The 25,380-nt window shown below is 44.8% G+C and overlaps 1 long non-coding RNA gene across 2 annotated transcripts; it reads right to left on the minus strand.

Moving 5' to 3' along the window:
- LOC127382752 (uncharacterized) lies at window positions 1–25,380 on the minus strand. Of its 2 annotated transcripts, XR_007889047.1 has the most exons (5): window positions 25,305–25,380; window positions 7,052–7,121; window positions 1,668–1,807; window positions 470–1,494; window positions 1–362 (listed from the first exon to the last, which is right to left on the minus strand). It is a non-coding gene; the product is annotated as an uncharacterized LOC127382752 (long non-coding RNA). The 2 variants fall into 2 exon arrangements; XR_007889046.1 differs by having other exon boundaries at window positions 470–1,807.

Below are 25,380 nucleotides of genomic sequence, written 5' to 3' on the forward strand. Positions count from 1 at the left end.
CTGATTAATATCTCTGCGAGTGAGTCTTTGTGTTCAGACAGCATTGTTGGCATGCCAGCTACACTGGAAAAATCTGGAGTTAATAAACTCCACTTTCAGATTACAGCAGCACTTTCCAGGGCACAGCTTTGCAGCGCTGGCAATGCTTGCTCCTGCCCTGTCAGCTAGAGTGGCTGCTGATGTGGTTCATATCACAGGGAAAAACCCTGTGATTATGTACATGAACAACCCTGGAGAAAGCCCAGGTTCACCGTGCCTAGTAGCCGTCCTTCTTGCTCCACCTCCTTCTCCCTTTTGTTGTGGAGTTCAGAGCCCATGGTCCTGCAGCTTTACTCCTCACTGTAAGAAAAGCTCTCTGGCACCTGAAAGTGAGAAAAGAGGGGATTTCAAAAAAGAAGAAGACAGACAAAAGATGGATGTAACCAGATATCACAAATGCTTGAATACAGGGGAATCTGAAAAATGTTACCTTAGCTCTAGTAACAGAAATGTTACTGTCCTGAGCAGCATTTCCCTGCAGTGAAGCCATGCCAGCTGTGGCCCCTGGGAGGAAACCTGTCTTGGGGCATCTCGTTTTGCCTAGGTCTAAATCTGTTTCAGATCTGGCCTTTAACCTCCACATCTCACATCTGCAGCTGCAAGATGAAGCAATTCTTCTTTTCCTTGTCTTTCCTGCAAGACAGCAAAAGGAAAGGCAAGCCTTGCCTGACAGATACATTTTGCAAAGCTACAGAGGACTAAAAGTGGATGGAGCCACATTGAAGGTAACTACTTCCCCCTGTCTGGCAGTTACCTGTTTCCTTTCTGGTGCACTGCCACAGATTTGTGGCCCAACTGGTGACACCACACTTTCTTGCAGGACTTCCTCCTAAGGCCCCCAGAGCAGCTAGGACTTACCTTGAAACATCACCAGGCTCACAGGAGGCCAGCCCCACTTTGCTTCAGAGTGAGTTGCATTGGAAACTGCTCAAAGAAGGCCTGTTAGTTTGCAAAACAGTGAGTTCATTTACAGAGCTGTATAATAACAGGACCATCTCTGCCACCTGGGCTACACTCTGCTAAACAGCTGCTGCATCTCTCTCCAGAACCAGTGACATTTTGTAGTGGGTAAAGTGACTCATGTGTTACACTGCAGCCTTTCTTTCATGCCAGATTTGTGGCTCATTTGTGGATTATCAGCCAAAAAGGGTGGAAGCAACTTTAACTTCTCAGCATACCCATGGGACAGGTATGCTTTGGAGCTGGCTACATTTCAGCAGTATGATTCACTTACTCTAAGCCATATTTTCAGCTTGTATAGGCTGGATCAACATCAACGGAGCTACACCAGTTTACATCAGCTCAAGAATGTGGCTCCATATTTTCATGGCATGGATCTCAGTCCTGGGAGGTTTTGAGCAGCCTCTTGATGGTGCAGGCTGGATGCCCCTGTGGGCATCGAGCCCTGCCTGGAAGGAGTTGGATTTGGGGAGGCTTGGTTTGCTTTACATCACTCTGGAGAAGAAACAGAGCAGTACTAGTCACAGTAAATGACAACACAAGTACCAGAGGAAATGTCTGGCAAAAAAAACCCAAACAAAAACAAACAAAAATCAAACCAACAAAAAAAACAACAACCACAAAACAAAAACCAACCACAAAAAAAACCCAACATTTTTGTACTGAACTGGGTGCTGGGACTGGAGGACAGCTGCTACTGGCCCAGGAGAGTCTCCAATGCAGGCAGTCAGAAAAGCAGGACTGGGTCATGATACTCATCACCTCCATGGGACAGACACAGGTTGTCAACAGCTTTCCATACCGAGAACTGAAAGGATTAAAGCAGTTCCACTCAGACACAGAATAAAATCAGCAAACACAAGATACTAATATGCAACTATAACTAATACTTCAGTGTCAGTTCCGTGCTCAGTGCTGAGCAGCAGGTCCTGTGCAGTGCTGGATGCCTGAGGTAAAGGGATGTATGCAGCTCCCACCCTGTTCACGCAGTACTAATTAAGGTTAACAAGCGTTTACAGCCATCTTTCCGCAGCCCTTCATGGAGATTCACTCCTGAGCAAATCCCTCTTCTAAAAACTCACTGAGAAACATCTCAGATCCAAGGTATATGGATTAAGAAGCTTAGAAACTGATGTGAAAAACTAGGCAGAGCCACAGAACAATGCTGTATGTTAAATACTGTGGTTGTCTACAGGAACATTCATCCAGAGATGGCAGCGCTCATTGCAAAACAGGGCTGAGCATAAGTTACCCTGTATTACACAAGAACACAAGCCACAGAGATTAAAGGCTCCTACCATTAAAATAAAAACAAAACCTGCTAATACCATAGGCACTTTAAGCAAGATTTTGGCATAATTTGGGCACCTTGGCTGAAAACTGCAATCTGGCAGCTCTGTACTCCCTTCCAGCTGCTGCCTAGCCCTGGAGGTGCCTGAACTTGTCTGTTACCTCCTGGTTCAGCTCTCAGACTCCATAGGCAGCTGTAAGCCTCCTCCCAAGAATGTCCAGAGCTGCTCCAGTCCAAACATCTCCACTCCAGGTTGCACCTGAGTGCTGCCAGAGTCTGGCATCACTGCTCTGGGCTGGCATTGCCTTCTCTCTCCCCAGCAGGGACCAGCCTGGGTGCTGCAGTAGGATGCAGATGAAACATGGTGGAGAGCACTACCATCCCCTGAGAAATGCTTTTTTTCTGGAGCAGCCCAAGCGGTCAAGTGCTCCACAGAGCACCTGACCCCACATCCTACCCTACACAGCTCCCATCCTATCCACATGGGGATCCTGTCCCACAAAGATCCCATCCCACCTGCCCCATGGAGCGCAAGGAGCTCCCCAACAGCCCCCTCCCCAGTCACCTCTCAGGGAGCAAGACACAGCAAGCCCCAGGGCATGGTGAGAGGAAAGGGAGGAGGAGCCTGCAAGATCGTAGGGAAGGTGCTGGGGGCAGGATTGGCTGCCCCCAGGCAGTTCCCAGGCAGGGAGCTGGGCCTTGCCCTTTTGCCCCAGGCGCATGATTTGGCTCACGCTGCCACAGCATCCTTGGCACCTGGCGAGGGACGCCAAGTGTTCAGCTGCTCTGAAGCCTCACTTGGATCCAAGCCGAAGCATTCTCCAGCAGACTACCCAGCATGGCAGAGCCTGCATTTACCTTAAAGCCATCCACAGGTGCATGAACATACAGCAAGAGCTGTGTTTCCCTCCTTTGCAGATACTTTGCAGTGTCGCAGTGTCCTAGATGAAAGTAGCAAACTGCAGCCATTGCTCAGCCTCTTCCTATACCCTGCACAGATCCCAGGGCAACACAGGCTGGGATCAGCTGTGCCTTTTGCCACTTTTTCAGTATAAACAAGGCTTGAGGCAGGCTTTGTTTCACAAATGGCATGCCCAGTTCTCCTCCTGTTGTGTGAAGAGGGTGGTTTCAGAGAAGTAACAAAACACAGTAAGTGCCTGTGGTAAATAAGTGCTGAAGCCCAGCTCCCTCCATGCAGGAATACTCTGCAGTTTTCTCAAACACAATCAACAGCCTGGCCTACGGCTTATTTATCCGCTTTCAAAAATCTTAGTCTGACAACTAATGATGCATTAATCACTGTCAGACCATGATCTTTTGTTTCTGCTCCTCTGCAGGGATCTGTCAGAATCACAAAAGATTAATTATCGCACCAGCCTGGATGCAGAAACTCAGACTGTCTCTGCAGACAGACTCTTCATCAGACACTTTGTGGCCCCTTCAGCAACCACTTCTGTTCTTCTGCTCTTTCATCCACCCCTCTTATATTTCTAGCTCTGTAGCTGACTGTTTGCTCTCTCTCTTGCCCATGCATTGGTCCTTTTTCAGCTCCCAAGTAGCACTACAAGAGAAGACCACCAAAATCCTTCCCTGCAACATCGGCCCATTTCAGGCACCCTGGTTCCCTCTTCATTAACCATGTTGAGAAGGTGCCTCATCGATCCTTCACATACATCTCTGCATGGTTCAGTTCTAACCTTCCAGCCACACAGCACTCTAGAGCATGCAGTATTTAGAAGTATGAAACATCTTGGACAAAATCAAGCCATCCTCTATTCAAAGCATGTAGGATGTTGAAGAAATCCAGGAGCAGTCTCTGGGAGGCATCTGAGGTCCATCATGGGAGATCAAGCAGCTGCATCCCTTCTATGAAAAGAGTCCTGACAGATAAAAATATGCTTTTTCTTTGTATCCTGGAGCCTGGACCCAGCTGCCCACAAGGAACTGTGGACACCAGAAGATGGAGGGATGCGGAAGGCTTATCTGCACACTGTTGCAGCATGAAACACCTCTAGAGATGACACAGTTTGTACCACAGTAACTCCACAACATCGGCACGGCTGTTTCCAAAGGTGAAAGGAAATAAGCCGCATCTGTCTAAAGCATCTGAAGTGAGAATAAATTAAAAAGATATTGCTTTTATTCACATGCAAATTACTTCCATAAACAGAGGTGCTGGACCTGCATGCAATGCCTAGAGCCTACTCTGCAGCAGCAGTCACAAAGGTCTGTTCAACCACCCTTTATTGCTGAGCACTGCCTGAGGAAGACTTTTTTTCTCCCTCCCATGAATGTGTCTACGTGTGATTTAGTAGCCATCTACAAGAAGCAATTGGGAAGATTAATGAATTCACTAAGACAGAGAGAAGAAACAGAAGAGAGCGTCTCCCTGGGTGTGTGGGGCTCATTTCCATAGATGCTTGAATCACGCAGTCTTCTCCATTTCTTAAACACACCCCAGGTGCTGCAGTTACTTCAGTTCTTGTTTCCCTCTCTATAGTAAAGGCCTGAGAAGCAGGAATAGACAAATCTAAGCAGTAAACAAGATGAAGTATTTGTATATGGCACAGTAGCTTAATTCTAATAGCTTTTAAGCACGTGGGCTTATTTACAGAAGGAAAATGCTTGGCACAACCAACACAACATAATCATACTGCCACAGATATTTATCTTGAAAGTGTAAACTGATACAAGAGTGTCTTTTCCTAGTGGGAGAGTTAGCTTATACCTCCTTCCCAGAAACAAATCTAAAGCATGAAGAGGTCTTGCTCCCAAAACTGGAGTTCCCTGAGTGTTATGCTGCCAGACAGTTATTTGTTTCATTTATACTAAAAAATTGCCTTCTGTAAAGAAACTCCAGAAGTTTCTATAATCCCAGCATTGCAATGGATCCCCATGTCTGGTGGCCTTCAAACATTGCTCCAGTCAGAGCTTCCCAGCCTTCTGTGCTGTTCATAAACCTAAGAGAAAGCAGCTGAGTCTTCTTAGAGCTTTACTTTTTTTATATTTATGAATTTTAATTTATTCCACTGGTTCCAGCTGCCAGCTGACACAGCGGAAAGGACAGAGCTAGAGCAACCCACACTTCTGCTTCCCCACTGGCAAGACTATTTGTGGCCTTGTGCAGTGCCGGAAATAAGCTGTTTTTCTTGGATAGACCCACCAGGAAGCACTGAGCTTTCTATGGAGGGCAGAGCAGTCTCAAAGAGATTCATTTAAACTTGGATTGCAAAGTCCTCACTGAAGCATTTTAGAGGGCTGGAAATGTTCTTAGGAGTGGAGCTGAGGAGCGAAGAGGAGGGAGGTACATGTCCCCCTTCCCCATGCTTGGAAAGAAGCCCTTCAGGGTCTGCCTGCTCCCTTCCATCACATTTCTTCTTGTAGCTGGAAGGTCCCAGCCTCACTACTCCAACACTGAGAATATTTTAAATGACTCATTAACATTTGCACACATATGCCAGATGCTTGCTTCCTGAAAGAAATAAACAAACAGAAACCTCAAACACCCTCTACGAGATGTTTGGGTTGTTTTCCTACAGTGAAGGCCAGAGTGGTTGCCTGTGCAGGACAGTGGAAGAAGGTATCCCTTCCTCCCCCAAACTCCACTCTATGAACATTTCTCAACTCTTCCTCATCCCTTCCCGACACACAGGTCATCCAGACTTTGCGGAGGGGTGAAGGTATTGAGAGATGTCACAGCTTCTTATTTCCTCCTGCAGCACCTAAGCTGAGGGGAATTTGGAGGACCTCAGCTGAACGTAGCTGATGGGACCCTGCATTAATACAGCCTTTAATGGGTGTTCATTAGAGCATCTGCCTACGCAGGAACCCCCAGCTGAAAGAGGCAGTACTTGAGGTCACCACTGAGATTTTTTTATGGCTGAGGCTTCCTTAGCTACTCAGGGTCTTTTGTTAATTGCGTTGCAAACCCTTTTCCTTCCAATATTTCATTCAATTAATTGGGAAATTAAGGACTGTGTTTTCCCTGTCCTGGCAGCCTTCAACTTTGTGTGCAGTTCACGCGTTCTTTACATCACAAAAATCTCAGTGTTACACAAGAGACACCTGAGATAAGTTGTAGGTGCACACAAATGGGCCATAAGAAAATCAGCAGCAAAAAAGTTCAGATCCAAAATGCAGGGAAGGCAATACTAGCAGAAGTGGTCCCTGTGTTTGCTCCATAAGCTTTACTCTCATGTGTCAGGTCTCACAGGTGAAGGAAATGCCCACTGCTCCATGTACACACAGCATCTTTCTTGTAGGGTACTGTTTATACATGCTGAACTGATTGCACATCAGCAATCACCATAAAATTTTAAATAAAAAAAGTGAAGTGTATATTCCTTTTTATGTCTTCTGCAAAGGCATCGGCTACCGAAAGCAGAAGGGATTCGGGCGAGTGCCCCACAAGATGTGACCAGAATATGTTTCTTCTGAAGCCTTCTAATCAGAAGTAGTAATGTATTCTTTCTTTTCCCCTAGGACTTGGAAATCACATTTTAGCGCCTGCCACAGGACTGTCAGGATCAGCATTTCAAGCAGCAATTCAGCCTTTATCAACATTCAACAGCACTGCAAGTCAGGAATAATTAATGTTAATATTAACATAGAGTTATCAAGAAAGGTAGGACTGAAAGCGTTCAACATCAGAATCATTTAGTATTTGCTGCAATAATGCAATCAGCATCAAGTCATTTAACATCAACGTCAGCTTCAGTGGGATGGTAAGGCAGTTCAGAGGTGTCCCCACTCTGTACGTACCACCTTCAAGCTCTCCAGAGCTCTTAAGTGCACTCCTCAGAGGGTCATCCTGACAAGTCACTTCATGTATCTGCATCAAAATAAAAAAAATATTTTTCTAAAACCCACAGACACTTTACCATTCTATATATCAGACGCATATAGCAATGCTCACAAGCTACACTGTGCAGAGAAATAGATCATACATACAGTACAAATAGAAATGTCAGATGGGAGTCTATAGGAATCATAGATAATAGCCTACAGAGATGTATTTTTTCATTTAGATGCACACTCATGTGTGAAAGAATATATACAATCAAATTCATACATTCATTCAGTAGAACAGGGCAACGCTTCTACAGACACTGTTTCTTGACTTCCAGTGGACACATCAGACAGTGTAACATGTACTCTGCCTAGCTACACCAATATATATTTATACAACACAAGTTCATAAATTGATATAAATTCAGTCCAAGGTTTTCCCTTGTAACAGAGGAAGACAGATAAGCTACTTTTCTTAACATCTGGAGAGTATTTACTTTATTTCAGGTCAACTAGGTAGCAGTTCAGCAGTTTTGGGGCTTGATTCCTACATTTCTGTTGCCTCTATCTCCAGGGATATTCCAGAACAGCTGAAAGGAAAAGGAGCCTAGCTGAGAGGTTTGGCTGAGGAGTGTTGCTGTAAATGTCTAGAGGGATTTTCAAACACGCCAAGGCTGCTACCTTACACTGACACTAACAGGATTGAGGTGCCCAGGCATGCTGGAAAATCTCTGTAGCTACTCAAGCCTCACTTGTAACAGCACGGCGCATGTGACAGAGTGCCTGGAGCTAGAATCCCAGTGAATTTCAGTGGAACTGCGACACCTGGATCCAGGAAATTCCAGCAAAACCCTGCACCAGTGAGCACTTACAGTGCTGTAGGACTGGAGCATGTGCCCTAGGTTTATCTGCACCACGGCCTGGTTGCTCCCTTGAGCTCACTTTCCCCCTGGCTGCCATGATTGCTCTGAAACTGGGGTACAAAGAACAGGGAACAACAAACGTGCACACAGAAGCAACAAACCTTTGCTCAGCAAGATAAGCCCCAAAGGCCAGATTCTGCACCATCAATCACAGAGCTGACATAAGCAGAGCGCAGGGGAGTGGGTGAAGGATCAACATTGATTCAGGAGAGAAGACACCTCTAACACTACCTGGGCAGCCTGAAGCAGTGGTGAGGGGATCTATTATAATCTTGCTAAGTAGTGGGCTTTAACTGTGTCAAACACATCTTGAATGACTACCACACCTGTCTTTAAAACAAAGAACTTTTCCTACAAGTAAAATAACGTTAACTATGTGCTGCTTGGAATGACATCTAGATACACTGTTCCAACACACTGCCTCCTTCTGTGGCCTGCTCAGAAGTTTCATAGCAACAGACACACTTCTACATGAGCAGGTGAATCCCACCGAATCCAAGTCCCACCACTTCTCAGCGAGTGCCGTGCTTGTTTGACTGTGTACAGACCAAGTGCTATAGAAAAATGTAAATATTTTAATGGCCTGGCTTGCTTGAAAACCTAGGAGGATGGCTGGCTAAGTGGAAAGGAATGCTGTGCACACATGGCAGAACATATTTAATGAAAGACAGGACCCAGAAGGATTCTCTAAACCCAGAGACAGAGGGCTCTACATTGTTAAACATCAGTTGTTTAGTGCACCACAAAGAGAGCATTAACATCTAAACAACACAATTAATAATGAACTCGCCAACACAAAGTACTGTCACCATCAGCATGACCTCACTGTCCTCATGCACAGAACACAGGCTGGCTTTACAGAGCTATTCACTCACCTCATCTTGCTTTTGAGCAACAGGCCAAGTGCCCAGTTCACCCCATACTGGTGGAGGGTTATGGTGGAGAAAGAGTGAGGCTCCCCCTGGAGGTGTGTAGGGGAAGGACAAGGGGCAATGTGCAAGATAGGAAAATCTACTTGGGTATTAGGAAAAGTGCTTTGACCATGAGGTGGCCAAACATTGGAATGTAGTGCAGATAGGTGGTGGGACCTCTGCTCTTGGAGATATTTAAACATTAAGTAAACACATCCCAAGCAACTTGATCCAGTTAGACCTCTGTTGAGCTGGGGTTGGAGTAGAAACATGCAGAGAGTCCCACTAGCCTCTTTTATCCTGTCATTCTTCGGTTAACCCAAAAAGGGCACTTTTGAGCAAGGTATTTCCCACTATTTCTTTTCTTGTCTGTCTCCTGTAGCAGTATATCCACAGGCTGTCACAGACACCAAATCCACCGTACTGGCTGACTGAGCCCTCAGCCAAGTGGCACCTAGGAAATACATGACTAGACCTAGGAATTGTCTTGAACCAGGTACAAGTTACCTTAAAGACCAGCTTCATCTTGTCAAATCTAGAAGTCCACAGAACAGACTGAAATTTGGTGCTTACAAAGCAAAGGAGCCAGTGCCAGTTCAGATTCCTGGCACAGAAACTGCAAAGGCTGGGCTACAAAACCAGAGGCTCCTCTGTGGCCACCATTAGGATGGCTCTTGCCAGCAGTGAGCCAAGGGAGTCACACTGACTCTGATGGATCATTTCTGCTTGCCCTGCACACTCTTTCCTGACAAGATCCCCCTCCTCCATGCATTCCAGCCTCTAACAACTTTAACAATTTCCTCCCTTGTGGGAGGAAATATGGTGGGCTTAGCTCCAAGAAGTCAGCTTTCTGACTACCCTCCCAGCACTGGGCAGCTGCAGACATTGGAGATCAGCAGCTTGATGTCAAGGTGTAAAACATCTCAGCAGCACTACCTAGAAATCACATCTCACTGCCCAATGCGCCCAGCTTGGTCTTGCAGGGTGCTCCTGCTGACCTCCACTCATCTGGGGAACGTGAAGGCTGAAAAACACATTTAACAATGAAAAAAACACCCTTCATAAAACAAAGTTAATGAAAATCCTGGTCTGAGGTCTCCAAGTTGTCACCACTGAGAATTTCCAGCAACTGCAGGTTACACCTCTCTAAGTCACCTATCTCAGCACAACTCTTAAGTAAAGACCCTCCCTGGTGAGAAGTGCAGTCCTCAGCTATTAGCTACCAGGACAGCAGAAGAATCATTGCTTGCCAAAAACACACTTCAGCAGCAAAATCACAGGTGGTCAGCACCACTATCAGCTGACAAAAGCCAACTTGAAAACCATCCTAGCCCTAACAATTAACTGCCAGGAAAGCTAGAATACAAACTGGAATTAGATACCCCACTATGCCTAGCCCTAAATCCTGATACAAAAGCCTAGATCTCTTGCACCCTGCTCTGTCTTTCAACACGATGTTGAAATCAGCTCTTAAAATTGTAACTTACATTTATGCTATGCTTCCTTGTCTTTTTAGATGTTACCACCCCAGTGAGGCACAGACTCTAGCACAGGGATCAGAGGTTCAACTCCCATGGCTACATCTGAGACCACCTTACGCTGGGATGCAGCTTCAGTGAGGCCATGAAAGCTGCACAAGGTGTAAAAGCTCTTGGAAGAAAGCCTAGATGGAACAGTGAAGAAAATGTAAGAGAAGTAAGCCCTGCACAAAGCTTGGCAGCATCCTAATGCACTTAATTTCTTTAGATAGGTTTATTCAATTGTATCTTTTCACATCATCAGTGCTTATGAAGTTCAAGTTTAACCTGGGGGAAAAAAACAGACTCGTGTGAATGGATACAATGCCATCTAAAATATGTAAGTAAGTAATTTTTACAGCTATACATTTAAACTATTTCAAGTTGTTTCTTAACATATAAATACTATAATTATGTTGAATGTAAGATTATTTATCCCCATTTAACAAGTCCTCAGTCTTGTCTGCATGCTTGAAAAAAAAAACAAAAAACAGAAGTAGACAAGGTTTAGCTGGGTCATGATGAAAGCACAAAATGCCTTGAGGCCTGTGCCAGTTTAATTTAAATGGCAGGGTGCAAGGTCTCCTGCTGCAGGGCAAGAGCAGCCCAGCTACTTGCATCGATGCCTGCAGCTACTGGGAAACCCATTCCCAGGTTTTAAGTCCAAAACTGTGCCACTGTAGTGAGTCCTCAGGACATTTTCCTCTTGACTCTGGGGTCATGCTGATTTGTGGCTCCCTGGTGAACAACCTCATCCTGCAAACCTGGGAGACTGCCCATCTTATCCCTCGAGGTGCTTGGCTGCCTTTCCCCCCTTAGCTCATCCAGCAGCCCCTGCTCTCCTCCACCTGGACCCTGCTCCCTTCCTCCTAGCACTGGGAGAAGGTGATCCCTTCCTCTTTGTTACCATCAGCAGCCTCTTTGCTCAGTGACTAGGGATTTGAATTTGTCTGGCTCGTAGGTGCTTTTGGGGCACCTTAACATGTATCCTAATTAAGAGAGGCTTCTGAGAGCTGAATGCAGCTGCAGCAACCAGCCAGCAACCTGTGAAGGGGCCCATGGTTGTGCAGTTGCACGACTGGTAACTGTTTTCCCTTGGGTTTTTACATGGCCTCAGTCCCATTCTCCTGCTGGTTTTGGCGTACATGAACAATGCACCCTGTGTGCATGTTTCCCATTTAGCACATGGGCTTGTAAAACATTTTAAATATGTGATTTACAAGGGTTCTGGCTTGGGCTGAAACCGATCCCTCAGAAGCTGAGCAAGGATGGACTGGCTGATGGTGTTTATGGAGGGCAAGACAGGAGCCAACAGGCAGGGTGAAGGCTCTCAGGTCTCTGGCAGACCCAGCATCCACAGTTACAGCCTACATGAAGTGATAAGAAAATGGCACCATTCCTCCCTCAGCCAGCAATAAGCCTCCCTATTACAGAGGTGAGTTCTTTTGGGGATAAGCCATGTTTAGACTTGGTCAAAAGCAGAAGTAACCAAAGGCCGCTGTACTGTTTGAGCCAAACCTGAGACCTTTTCTTCTCCTAGAAAACTGCAAAAAAATCTTGAAAAATAGGACTGGAGAACAAAATTGCGTTTTAGTTAGTTGGGAAAAAAATACACACCTGATTATTTTATAATAGAAAGATATTTTTTAAAGAGAATGTTCATGGAAAGCAACATTTAATTTAGAAGCATCGAGCAGCCCAGTTTGTTATCATTTGAGGTCCCTAAGTGATCTTTCCAAATGCTCAAGTAACTACATTAGACACATTACCCTATGCAAATTCCAACTCCTTTCTTAACTTAAATAAAGATTCAGTTGGATAAATATATGCTTCCTGTCCTAAAAAACTGCTACCACATGCAATTAAAGCTGTAGGGTAACAAAGCAGCGCTGCACTATGAATCTGATCAGCAGATGTAGTGTTCAAGTCTCCCTCGCAGTGATATGCATTATGAAATGGAAGACTGCTATGACTTGATTTTATATATATACATACATTTCAAGATGACAAAACAGACTTAATCACATCTTTGAGGATTCTTTACAGAGTTGTTGCTACAGCGTAAGTGCAGAGAAGTGTCTGAGCTCTCTAGAAAGCCTGGCTAAGATGATTTCTTCACAGGCACACAAGACAAGTGTAGAAATGAAAGGCCCCCAGACACTGCTTTATAAGGAGTCATTGGGAGGGCTGGGTGGCTCTTAAAATAATCATAAATATACAGGTTTTCTGCCTTCAGAAACACATTGTCCCTGCTAGCAGCAACTCAAGGATTCTTAGTTTGATTTTATACCACAATTCCACCAGCTGCTAAAGCAAGTCAGCACTAACTGATGCTTAAAGGACATTTAGGCAGCACCTGACAGCACAGAGGTCCTGGCATCTGGTGGAATGCACTTGCTGGGCTCTCCCTCGGAAGACACATGTGATTATGGCCCTGGAATTGCAGTTCCTGCCCGTTTCCCTGTTCCCAGCCATGCTGGCATCAGAGCAATGACTTGCATTGACTTTGCCAGCACTAACAGAGGGAGGGGGTTCCTCTGCACAAGCACTAGCAGTGCTGGAGCCAAATCCTGTTCTGCTCCCGGGAGTGGGGGAAGCCTCTAAGTGGCAGACAAGCTGCTGAGCCCACTCACTCTGTGAAATCTCAAACCACTTATTGAGCCATTTCTGTTATTAGGACAGTTTAGTGACTATAATTCCACCATGCATGAAGCCTATACCTCACTCTGCCACCTAGAAATGTGTTTTTTACCTGTTCCCTGAACCCTTGGAGTACTGAGAGTAGAAAGGATTTGGGGTGGAAGCTGTGGGAATGCAGGATTCTGAGATTGAAGTTGCATCAGGCAGGACACTCTCAGCACTGCAAATGTGCTTTGGCACACCAAAGGTGTACAGAGAGATGCCAGAAATAGCTTGGAGGACTTAGTTTGCCTTTTTTTTTTTTTTTTTCTTTTTTTCCATAAAGGTTTTCCTTTAGTTCAGCCATTTCATCTGCCTTTCATTTCAATTTGCTGAAGCAGCTTTTATTAATTTCCAAATACTAATTCCTGGGAACCACAAAAGGCAAGGCAGCCCACAGCTTTCCCATTTCTCTTGGCATATTTATTACCAATATTGCCACTGCACTCCACATGCAAAAACAGGTTTCTAAGAATGCCAGGACTCTTAAATAAAACACTATAGCTTAGTAGACTTCTGTTTTCTAGACACACTTGAAAAAAAATCTATGCCAAAGATCTTCCTTATTCCACTCCTGCTTTTCTCTTCTCCAGATCCAAATGTCAATATTAGAATTTAAAACCTGCACAAAACATTTTTACATGTTTTGGCTGCTCTCTTAAATGAGCTTTTCAACCATACACTGGCAGTAGCTTAAATATTCAGAGACAGCTTTACAAAAGGATAGGAAGCCTTCTTTCTCTCATCTCTACATAAATATTGTTGCTTAAAATTGGCCAAAAGCTTGAACAAGAAGGCACATAAAATTATGTTAAAAAGTGTAGCTCATATCAATTAATTATAGGAGCAGAGGGAGGAAATGAGAGAGCACATATGTAAGTGTGTATGTGCACTGGCAATAAAGCAGCAAAAAATTCCATTGCAGAAGCAAAGTCAAGTAACTTAGCACCAGGAGGTGTTCAAAGTGAGGTTGCCTGTGCAAACATTATTTGCCCTTCTTGCACTTTTACCTTATAATAGAGCTTCACATTTAATAACCACGTGCCATTTTTTCCATCCCAGATAATTCAATGCTTAGCATGGGTGGCACTAACAGAGTAAAAAGTTATTCAACATTTGATCACCATCAGTCAGTTTGCTGGCTCATGCCTTACGTACTGTGCATGGTGCCAGCGCTCCTCTGAACACAGAACTAATTCACTTTTCATATAGCCCTCAGTGAGATGCCTATCCTGTAGGTCCCAACTGCTGGGGAAGTTGAGTGAGTGGCCATGTGGCTGTTCTTTGTTGTCGTGTTGGGCCCAACCCACGATATTTAATGGCGAGCCAGCCAGGAGAGAGAGACAAAGAACCATGACATTATTGGCAACCCATATGGGACAGAGACTAGGATATAAATAAGGAGAGGTAACGGGCAAAACATGGACTAAAGCATGATTATGGGGAACTTTTCATTAATATTGTAGTAAATGGAAGAGCGGTGGATCATCTGTAAATTACTGTTTTGCGTGTGGTATCCTGCTGCTATCTTTATTTTGATGTGAGGGTTTTTTTGCAGTGCAAGTGAAGCTCATGAAAACTTTTGTGCTGAACGTAGATTTTGCTAATGATTCTTTTGTATGTGATTCACAGAGGCAAGGGGTGGAATGTTCTAGTTTGGTGGGCTTTTTGGTAGCGGGGGAAGGGCCACAGGCGTGGCTCCAGTAAGAAGCTGAGAAGCTCCCTCTGCTCCAAAACCCTGCCAAAGAAGCATTAGAGCAACAATAGATGTGCCTCAGCGATTAACATACAAAAGAACAGCTCTAACACCTGAGCAGAGAAGCACTTGCTGGGAGAAGAGTTGTGCTGGAGGAGGAGAGTGGTGCTGGGGAAGGAGAGCAGTGCTGGTGGTTGGTGAGGAAGAAGAGAAAGAAGGTGCCCAAGCAGAAGTTCCCCTGCAACCCATGGTGAGATGGCAGCTGTCCTCCTGCACTCATGAAGGAACATGGTGGAACATTCCCTGAAGGCACCAAGAGGGGTGAACTTGGCCACTGGACTTGGATGTTGTGGCCAGAGGATTTGCTGCCAGTGGACTCTGCTCAGCTTTGGAAGACCCCAGCGCCAGGGGAGGTGGCTGTTCCCAAAGCTGCCCATAACTCTGTGGGAAGCCGAGGCTGGAGCAGCTCCTGACCTCGTGGGAAGGACTCATGAAGGAGAAGTTCGTGGAGGACTCTATCCCATGGGAGGGACCCCATGAGGAAGCAGGGACGGACTGTAAGGAATCCTCCTCCCTGAGGAGGAAGGAGCAGCAGGAACCAGCAGCCTGTGACCTGACTCTAAACCCCATCCTCTGTCTCCCTGTGCTGCTGGGGGGGAAGGAGGGAGACAAACCGGGAACAAAGTGATTTGAGCCTGGGAAGAAGGGAGGGGTGGGTAACATATGCAAGCCCTGCTCTGTGTGTTGTCTGTGTCCTGTGTGTATTTGATTAGTGTGAAATTATTATTTTTCCCCAAGTTGAGCCTGTTTTGCCTGGGACCTTAAGGAGTTAAGAACCCTCCTTGTCCTTTGTCTCGACCCATCAGCTTTGTCCTCCTCATCCCAGAGTGTGTGTGTGTGTGGCGGAGCTGAGTGAGCTGCCACGGGCTGTTTCTTTGTGGTCATGTTGGACCCAAACCATGACACTATCCTATAGATCCTGACTGCTTGCAAACTTTAAAGGCTGTAACCATGCAGCTCCTTAGTGAAACAAAGTAGTGGTATATCTTATTTAGATGTGGAAGTAGCCACAGAGAGGGTCAGAAGGGCCCTTTTAATACAGCATCTAATTTGTGATTTTTGGAGGCTGACTGAAGAGACAACTGCATCCAGTAATGCTTCCTAGTGCCTCCACCCTGTCAACACCAAAGGCATCAGTGATGCCTTTGCCTAGTGATGAGATGGTCATTTCCTCTCAGGAGCTGACAGTATCAATGCCCACACACAGCTACCTCACCCTGGCCTGCACCCAGCTCTCCCTCCTCCTTCCTCCCTCCCCCTGTTACCATAGCTTACGGAGGACCTGGAGGGAGAGCAGACTGCACTTGCACTCCAGGCTCTGCCTTGGCTGTCAGTTCCTTAATGGATGAAATTCAAAATGCTAATCCCAATCCACAAAACCACCAGTGCAGTGGGGTCAATTAGCTCTGCAACTGCCTTGCCCTGGATACCCCACTGTGACACGCTTGGTAGTGTTTGCCAGCTCCCACTACTGATTTCCTGGGAGCAGGAGCATAAGCTTTACCTTTGGACTTGACTTCAGCTGAACTGGATTGCTTTTAGAGAGCCCTGGAAAAGGTCAGTCACCTCCAAATACTATTGAAATCAGGAGTCACATTTTTTCCCCATGAATTTTGAGTCATGCCCTAACATAGCTCTACATTTTCCTTTTGCCATGAAGTCAGATTTCTTATTGAGGCATTTTAGGTAGGAGTTCAGTTAGGACAGAGTAGGCTGTGCTGTTCCCGAGTTGGCAGGAAACAACAGTCCCTAGACATTAACATGATGGACATGTCGACACAGAGAAACGTATGGTACCAATTAAGACAGTATCAACAATTATGCAGAACACAGTTGAGTGGATTAATTTGTTGCCTGGAGTAAAGGCTGCCAACACAAAGCTGGCTGTCAAGAGACACACTTTCATCTTGTGTGCTGCCTTGTGCCAAATACTATAAAGCCCATGTGGACTAAGGATGATCACTGGGTTTTCTTTTTCCATCAGAAATCTTGAAGCAGGGAAGGAGCAAACAGTTAATGCCTCTACACCCTCCCTCCTTTCTTCTCTGAAAAAAACCACAAGCCAACCAACCCCAACCAAACAGAACGCCAACCAAAAAACCCCAAAATTTAAAAAAATCCACAAATTACCATTATTCCCAGAACACTAAAAAACCCTACAGAATAACTGAGAAAGGATGGTTCTTTTCTTGCTCAAAAGGGTTCTCTTTTCCTGAGGGGCTGACATGATACCTCATTTGCCAAATACACTTTTTTACCAGTTCTCTTAAGCAAAGAGAAGAAAAATGGTTAAGTCGTGTGTGTGACTTTCTTCCAACTTGCTATTTTTACACCGACCATAAGGATACTTACTCTGTCTCTCTTGCTTCCCACCCACTCTTTCCCAAGGAGGATGCAAGATTACCTTTACCAACTTGCGGCTAAATTCTCCTGCCTTGCTAGATACTTTCCAAAGGTAAAATACCTTCATTCTAAGGCTGTAAGAAATAGTCACTGATTTTCTCTAAAAATCTTATGTTTGCAAAATGCTATGTAAGTCTATGGCTGTCAGAGCATTAAACAGCAAAGAAAAAACTAGAACTTGCAAATGATCACTTGCTGCATTAATAAGCAGCAGCATTTGAATTCCTGCTAAAGCTTTGTCCCAAAATCCAATTAAAAAAAAAATCTGCTTATGCATGTTATTACAATATAAAGAACACTGAGCTATCCATCCTAAACTCTGCTGTTGCTTACACAGCATATGGTCCCACATCAGGCTCTCATTTCTCCATATTTAGCCTTGTTAAACAACAGCATGACTACCTGAGGTATAAATTACCTTGAGGCTTGGAGTAATGCCATTCTAAGTAAGGAAACTATTCATAACACTGCACTCCTTAATTTAATGCAGGCAAAAGTCTCCTGCCCACTTACAACACAGTACACACTGATCACAGTTGTTGATGGATAAATCCTGTTTTAATGCAACATTCCTAGTAAACACATTGTTCACTGAGCAGTAGAGCTGTGAAATCTGGTTTTCTGAAGGTTTCTATCATACGTCTTACTCCCCCAGCCAAATATTTGCAGAATATTTGCAGTTTGGCAATATGCCCATCACAAATCTTCCAGCTCTTCCTATTATCTTTATTCCTACTACTACTCCTTGGATAAAAAAGGTAGAAGCTGCAGGATCCCAGAAACTACCTCCTTCTCAGACTAGACATGGGGCTGCTCTTCCTAAGGGACCACACTCCTACAGGCCTCTTCTACTCTGATTTAAGGAAATCAGATTTCCTTACATTGATTCAAGGAAAAAATATTTTTCAGACCTTTACCCCTTGGCCAAATTTGATCAAAACTGGTCAACATCAGAGCTTTCTAGGGTAAAGAGTGGATGGGCAGTATAAGATCAGAATAACATAACTCATATATGCTCCGTGTAAGTGCAATTCATACCTGCATGTGTAAGTGCACAGTAAACTATTCACTGGGTGCCGAGTGTGAAGTGTTTCTGCCTAAATAGCAATGATTTTCTGATATTACACAGATAACACAGGGCACTTAACAGGATACTGAGCCTTCAGAGACAGCAGTCCATCCTTCCCAACAGTGTGTCTCAAGCACTGCACTAAGGAATGGGAAGGAACCTTCAAAACTACATTCAACACCTCCACTCCTTTCTAATGTATTTCCGGGCCCAAATGCTTCACTGATTTTTCTAATTTAGGGTTCATTTTTCTTCATTTCAGGATCCCTGTGCCCAGGGTTGTTTTCTTTCCTGTGCTCAGGGATTTGCATAGACACAGCGTTCTCCAAACAAATAGATAAAATCTCGACAGGGACTTTGTGAAAAGTTATTTCTGCAGTCAGTAACCCCCTGCCCACTGCCAGGCACACTACCTTCTTGGTGAGCACCAGCCTAGATCTGTGCTGGATAGGTGACTTCCCCCTAGCATGGAAAGGAGAGAGGACTGTACTCAAATCACATAGGTGCAGACTCACCCCCTTTGCTAGCTTCCCCCTGGAAAGGAACTCCTCTCAGCACACAGCAGCTCCTCATGCCCATATAGTTTCCCCAAAGCACACAGATGCCTCCTGCCCTCCAGCCAGTGGCTGCTTCTCCCAAGCTGTGCTGCCCCAAGGCTCCTTCTTATCTGCTATTTCCAGATGCCTCTGACACAGCCTAAGGGGCAGAGCTAGCAGTAATGCCAAAGAGAACTGAGGAAGGTCAAAACAGGGCAGGAAAAACTGTATCCATACAGATACACTCAGGTATGATTTTTTTCTTCAATTAAATGTCTAAATATATAAATAACAGAGGTTGTACAGTTCTGGTGCCCTCAGCACAAGAAAGATACGGACCTGTTGGAGAGGGTCCGGAGAAGGGTCACCAAGACAATCAAAGGGCTGGAGCATCTCTGCTATGAAGACAGGCTAAGAGAATTGGGGCTGTTCAGCCTAGAGAAGACTCTGGGGAGACCTTATAGCAGCCTTCCAGTACTTGAAAGGGGCCTACAGGAAAGCTGGGGAGGGGCTTTTCATCAGAGAAGATAGTGACAGGACAAGAGGTAATGGTTTTAAACTGAGAGAGGAAAGATTTAGGTTAGATATTAGGAAGAAATTCTTCATTGTAAGGGTGGTGAGGAACTGGAATGGGTTTCCCAGGGAGGTTGTTGACACCCCATTCCTGGAGGTTTTTAAGGCCAGGTTGGACAAGGTTTTGTGCAACCTGGTCTAGTGGTAGGGTTCCTTGCTCATGGCAGGGGGGCTGGAACCTGATGATCTTTAAGGTCCCTTCCAACCTTGATGATTCTATGATTCTTTTCCCTCCTGCTGGCAACTGCAATAAAAATCTTTCCTTCTAAACATTTTCACTACCACTTTTTTCCTCTGCTATAATTTTTTTTCCTCTTTTACTATTTTCGAGTCTTTCCAGTATTAAATGTTTTCAGAAATAGCAATAAAACATCCACAAAATAATAAAAAAATATGAGTTAGGAATAATCATAGAATGGTTATTATACACAGACAACTCTCTGGGTGCAGCCATCCAGCCAATTATTTATGCACTGAGTGGTCCATCTGTCCAATCCATGCCTTGTCAGTTTGGAGACGAGGATGTCATGTGGAACAGTGTCAAATGCCTTGCACAATCCAGGTAGATGATGTCAGTTGCTCTGCCACCATCCACCATCTCTGTGTAGGTCAGCCATTGGTCAGGCATGGTTTACTCTTAGTGAAGCCATGCTGGCTGTCACCAATCACCTCTTCATTTTCCATGTGCTTTAGTGGATTTTCCAGGAGGATCTGCTCCATGACCTTGCCAGGCAGAGAGGTGGGACTGACCAGCCTGTAGTTCCCTGGTCTTCCTTTTCCCCTTCTTAAAAATAGGGGCCGTGTTCCCTTTTTTCCAATCAGCAGGAACCTCACCAGGCCATGACTTCTCAAATATGATGGACAGAGGCTTAGCAACTGCATCTGCCAGCTCCCTCAGGACCCATGGGTGAATCCCATCGGGTCGCATAGACTTGTGCATTTTCAGGTTCTTTAGATGGCCATGAACCTGCTCTACTCCTACAGTGGGGGTTGCTTTGTTCTGCAGTTCCTGCTTTCACCTGTTGTGACCTTCACAATGAGGCTGGGGCACTTGCCAGAGAAGACTGAAGCAAAGAAGTCATTGAGGACCTCAGCCTTCTCAATATCCTGTGTAGATAGGTCCCCCGTTTCCTTCATGAGAGGGCCTACACTCTCCTTGGTTGTGCTTTCCTCCCCAAAATACCTACAGAAGCTTTTCGTATTGTTCTTAACATCCCTGGTGAGATTTAATTCTAGCAGGAATTTGGCTCTCCTAACCTGATCCCTAGCTGCTCGGGCAACCTCTCTGTAATCCCACCCGGGCACCTTGCCCTTGCTTTCACCCTCTGTATCCATCTTTCTTAAGTCTGAGTTTTTCTAAGATCTGCTTGCTCATCCATACCAGCCTCTTGGATTTTTTTACTTCAATAACTTCAAGACTTCATTTAGCCTTTTAGACTTAGTAGCACAAAAAAAAGGAGAAAAAGAGCAAACTTAAAATTCTGAAATATCTACATATCGCCTCCCTTTCAAAACGTGAAGTTTTTCTTGAAAATGTTCTCCAGAATATACAGAGTTTGGTATGTTCTGAAAGATAAATCCTGTTTTAGGTGAAGCCTCATTTTTCCTGCAGGAAACATTTCATTGGAGAGAAAAAAAGCCAGCTCATTCTAATGTAAGTTTGGTCATTATCATCACATGATCAGTGATTAAGAGGAGCATGATACCATGTAGACTGCTTCCCTACCAATTTAGGGTAGAGAGAAGCTTCAGGAGGCCTTGGGTGATGGGAGAAGATACAGGATATTATGTGGTGTAACAGCAAGGACATTCATTCTCCAGCACTGCTGGAATGGGCATGAGCTCTCACTCTCTAGTGAGGAAGAAGAGGACAGACCCCACATAGAGCCTATGCCATTTGGGAGAGCGGGAATGAGACAGCAAAATAATCCACCTCCACCCTGCTCTTACAGTAATGACTCAGACATTCATATATGCTAAAATATTAAACATGGTTTAGGTATTGAAATACTTAAGTGTTTTCTTCACAAGGACTGGAAAGAGTGAGCTCAAAAGCAATGGCAATCCTCCTGCAAAACTGCCTCAAGACATTTCACCCTAGTCTGCTCTGAGACTTTCCTTAAGATGAGAGTTTGCTGGACAGACCTCTCCTGGTACCCTCTCTTGGTTGCTGTGTTCAAGATGATGAGACAAAAGGTTTGCACAAAAGGCTGAGAAGGTCTGGTGGTTCAAACACATCACCTCTACCAGCAAGGAGAATAAGGGGATTTCCTCCAGACAGCAAGACTGCCTTTTCTCCCCCAAAGACAAAGTGCTCGCTGAAGAACATGCAAAGCTACATTGCAACCGCAGTGCCACGTGTCTGGAGGGAATACACCTCTCCATACACAACTCCCCCTGAACGGCACACTGCAGCAAGCCCCGGCTGCATGCGAGAGCAGTTTGTCTCCCACCTCCTCCCCTCAGGGAGCACTCACGTACCCAGACTCAGCTTCCCAAATCAACATCTGTAAAGACGTGGCGCTCTCTAGTGTCTTTGCTCTGCTTGGGAGAAACACAAGTATCCCAAGGTGTAGACATCATTCCAGACAGCATGGTACAAACATCCAGGCAGAGGGATGACCAAGGTCTGCTATTAATTAGGAAGAGTTTGCCAGTTAGTTTGGTTGAACCTTCTGGTGGAAGCCACTTCAACTATGTGGCTGTGCCCCCCTGACCTCCATCAGCACAATGCCTCCCAGAGCATCATTTATTAAATGAAAACAGGCTTTTCCACACTCAGGATGGGAAGAACTATTCCTGGAAAGTTTCTGATCCTGGATTAAGTCCTTGCAGAACCCGAGTGTGCTCCTATCAGCTCCCAAACTGGCCATCAGCGATCTGTAATACAGGTTGTAATTTCAGGCTGCAGGCTCAGAGGAGAAATGGTCATGGAGAAGCTGGCTCAGAGTTGCCACCAGGGAGGGCTTGCCAAGCCACAGCACGAGCGGCACAAGGGCAGGCACAGCACAGGCCGAGGCCTCCTTTGGTACTCATGCGTACCATGGGAACATGGTCATGCCAAACACCTTAACTCCCACCGGGCAGCATGGATGGCAGCAGCCATGACAGAAACACCAGTCCTGCCCTCACTCCTGCCTCCTCTCATCACTGAGAGGAGGGGGCTAGGACAGAGCACATTTCTAGTAGTTGGAAGCAAGCACAAGCCAAAATGGCAACTGCTTTGATTTGCTCTTAAATGGCTTACTGGTCCCTTTATTACTACATTTTCTACTCTGTTACAGTGCCTCTTTTTCTCCCGTGTTTCTCTGAGGCTGATAATTTATGACAGAAACACAGCACATCCCACGGACTCATAGCCTCAGGTCTAGCTGTGTTTGTCTAAATGACAAGATCAATGTGGCAATCTGCTGCAGAACATACAAGAGTCTCCCTCTCCCCCTTTTTCTCCCCTTTAATATACATTTCACATTAAATCAACATCTTAAGGGAGGAGGCTCCTCTAGTGCCTAGGAGAACATATTTTCTTGCAGTTTGCCATGCTGGCTGGTGACAACAGGAAACACGCTTGCACCGTGTAATTGATTTGATGTATGCCATGTTTCAGTGGGATAAACACTACCCCCTGGACTCCTTGCATTTCAGTGACTCCAGCCTAAGCTCCTTGTTAAAGCGTGTTGGGAGTCCATCAAAGACACTGAGTAGTTTTGACATGAAGATAAATGCTCTTATCTTCAGCTTCCAACATTGCTCCTCTGAATTAGCACTCTTGACAGTTTTCGCTGTTTAAATTGGTCTTCAACTGGGGACCGGAAGAGGGGGCAACTGTTTTAACCCACCTTATTTCAGCAAACTTCTCTGCTGGGAGAATAAGTGGGGCTTGTCACTAAACCAGATGACTCCCACTGGGACACAGCACCACAATTCACAGGGAATAAATAAGGCCCCATGCAGGCAACACACTTAAGCACCTGAATACACCTGCAGCTTACAAGCTTATCTGTTACTTTATGGGCTTAGCATGTCCCAGATGGACATGCATCTCCAGAACCTCAAATACAACTGCAATACACCAGCAAAACTACACATCCAAATAGTACTATGCTGCTGAGTAAGTTTATTACTTTACAGCCAGGCAACCATCTTTTAGGAGCCCAGTGCAAAAACCAGGAAGACAACTTGGTCCTTCAGGTCCTCTACCTCTCGCTGTAGAGCAAGCTCTTAAGCAGTAGCTCAGCCTCTCATCCCAGAATACAGGAGTGAAAATCCTGCTTTGTGCTTTCCATCTCTGCTCACTGAAAGGCCAATATAGACCAAAAATCTGGCTACTAAGGCACAGATCAACTGAAGCCCAGGGATTTGAATGGATCTAGGATTGCACTCTCTGCTTCTCTACAAGGGGATTAAATAAATATTCTCTGGCTAAAAAAATGCCACACGCCTTCCTGAGTTCAATGGGATCTTTTAAGTAAAGACACAGAAAAGTTACAATAATTTCCAGTGTTGTGGCAGGGAGTGAGTTTTAGGGCCAAAACAATATTTCAGGCACCTTAAGATGAGTTCATGTGTCCTTAATACAATGGAACAGACTTTGACAGGAAAAATGAAAAAGATATATTAAAGAAAATATGCAGGAGACTAAATTGCCAGAAGAAAGATTATAAAATGCCTTAAGTATATAAGCAGAGAGATGCCTAGAGAAATAGTAGGTCTCTGACAGCCTCAGCAAGTAAGAGGAGCAATCAAACAATGAGGTTGCAACTAAGACAAATGAAGTCTTTGCAATGAGTGTTTACACTAGGGTATGATTTGGGATAGACTAAGGCAGAAGAAATAGCTCTTCTGGAGGTTGCTGCCCATGCTGAGATGCTACCCGGCATGCAAGAATTAAATAAATAAATTAGAAGAGCAATGGAAAAATTCAAGATATCCCATTGAAATGAATCAGCTGGACTGTCAGCAGCTTTCTAAATGCATTGGGCAACAAAGTAACTGACAAGAATACGGAATTCAACTTTCCATAGCTTTCACCGCAGACAGACCCAGATTACATCTGGCCTTTAGAAGAGAGCCAAAATCATTATGGGATGAGTCCAACAATTATAAAACACCCATCTTAAAAAAAAACACAGCTGAGAAAAATCATGTAGCTTGAAGTAAAAACTCCTCAGACCAAATGAAGCAGCAGATTTTTTTTAAGTCAGAGAAGTTACTCAAAATCCTGTTTTGATACTAGCCAGAGCATTCTGCATGAGCCTTTGAACTCTGGCAATAAAATATTCAGCTGCAAAACTCAACAAGCCTACATCTATACCCAGATGTGGTAAGAGTAGAGATTCATAGGGTTGTCTAAAACAAACAATATATTTTAATAATTTCAGACAGGAGATGAACTCTGTTTTTTTGGACTGAGTTGAAAAGCCACCCAGACCATATATGTGCTTATATGTCAGGATGAAGTTTTCAACTTACTGTAAATGCAATCTCATCCTCTCTTCACTCCACAAAACAACCTAAATATAATATTGTTTGTGGAAGATAGTATGCTTCTGATCCTGCATGCTAATCATTAGATCACATTGCCTCAACAACCATGAATACCCTTTGGATCCCTTGGTTACATTGGCTTCTAGTGCCTGAAGTCATGCAGAACAGACAGAAATAGTGACTGTAGGTGGTAACCAGAAGCACGTTCAAGCTCCAGATGTATAAATTACCACCTCTTACTAAGGAAGCTCAGGGATATATCCAAAAAACAAACTGCAAAGCACGCTGTAGAAAACAGCTGTAAGAAACCAGCCAAAAGTCTGGCTCCCACCAAGACAACTTCTCTTGCTTTCAGTAGGATCAAAATTTTACCTTAGAACGAACAGTTGTTCCTACTTTGGCTTGGTGCAAGACAGCCATATAATAAAGCACCTCCTGAAAGATATCT

The sequence above is a fragment of the Apus apus genome, chromosome 3 (genome assembly GCF_020740795.1).
Source record: "Apus apus isolate bApuApu2 chromosome 3, bApuApu2.pri.cur, whole genome shotgun sequence".
NCBI classification, from domain to species: Eukaryota; Metazoa; Chordata; class Aves; order Apodiformes; family Apodidae; genus Apus; species Apus apus.